We start from the raw sequence: 878 nt of genomic DNA on the forward strand, positions 1-878 counted from the left end.
TTCTTTCTTTCTTTCTTTCTTTCTTTCTTTCTTTCTTTCTTTCCTTCTCTCTCTCTTTCTTTCTTTCTTTCTTCCTTCCTTCCTTCCTTCTTTCCTTCCTTCCTTTTTCTTTTTTTTGGTTTGTTACAACAGAACTTTCTTTACTAATGCTTTTTGTTTCATTGCCTCACAGTACAATTTACCAGGCCTGAGGAACTGCTGAGCCCCCAGAAGGATGAGATTTCCTTATCCTTCTAGATGTCTGTCATTTCAACTCAAAAAGTGAAATATTGCTTTAAGTGCAATATGAGTTCCTGAGAAAAAAAGCTTTGTGTTGAAGTTTGCTGTCAAACTTGGATTTTTACATAAAGGCCAGTTTTTCTGCTTAGCAGAGTCAAGGTCTATTTTTGCTGCTAGCTGTGTAATCATGAGCAAACTGCTAGTCTCCATTGCATTTTTTTTGTAAGATGCGGTAAGCATCAATCTCTTGGATGTCGAATGTCTATAAGAGTACATTGATGAGGTACTGCCAAATAGAAATAAAATGAAAACCATGTATATAAATTAAAATGTTCTAGCAACAACATAAAAAGTAAAAGGAAACTGGTAAAATTAATTTTAATAGTACATGTTATTTAACCTAATGTATCCAAAATATCATTTTAACATATAATTGATACGAAAATTTTGAATATTTTATAGCTTGTTCACCCTAGATCTTGGAAAGCTAGTTTGTGTTTTATACTTACCACCCAAATCAATTCAGACTAGCCACATTCAGTTGCTCAATAGGCACACATGAATAGTAGCTATAGTATTAGACAGTACAGCTCTATGTAATTATTATGCTTTAAGAAAATATACATCAGGGCCCGGAAAAGAGATAAAAAGTTATCAAT

This window comes from Mandrillus leucophaeus, unplaced genomic scaffold (assembly GCF_000951045.1).
Source record: "Mandrillus leucophaeus isolate KB7577 unplaced genomic scaffold, Mleu.le_1.0 Scaffold84, whole genome shotgun sequence".
Lineage (NCBI taxonomy): Eukaryota > Metazoa > Chordata > Mammalia > Primates > Cercopithecidae > Mandrillus > Mandrillus leucophaeus.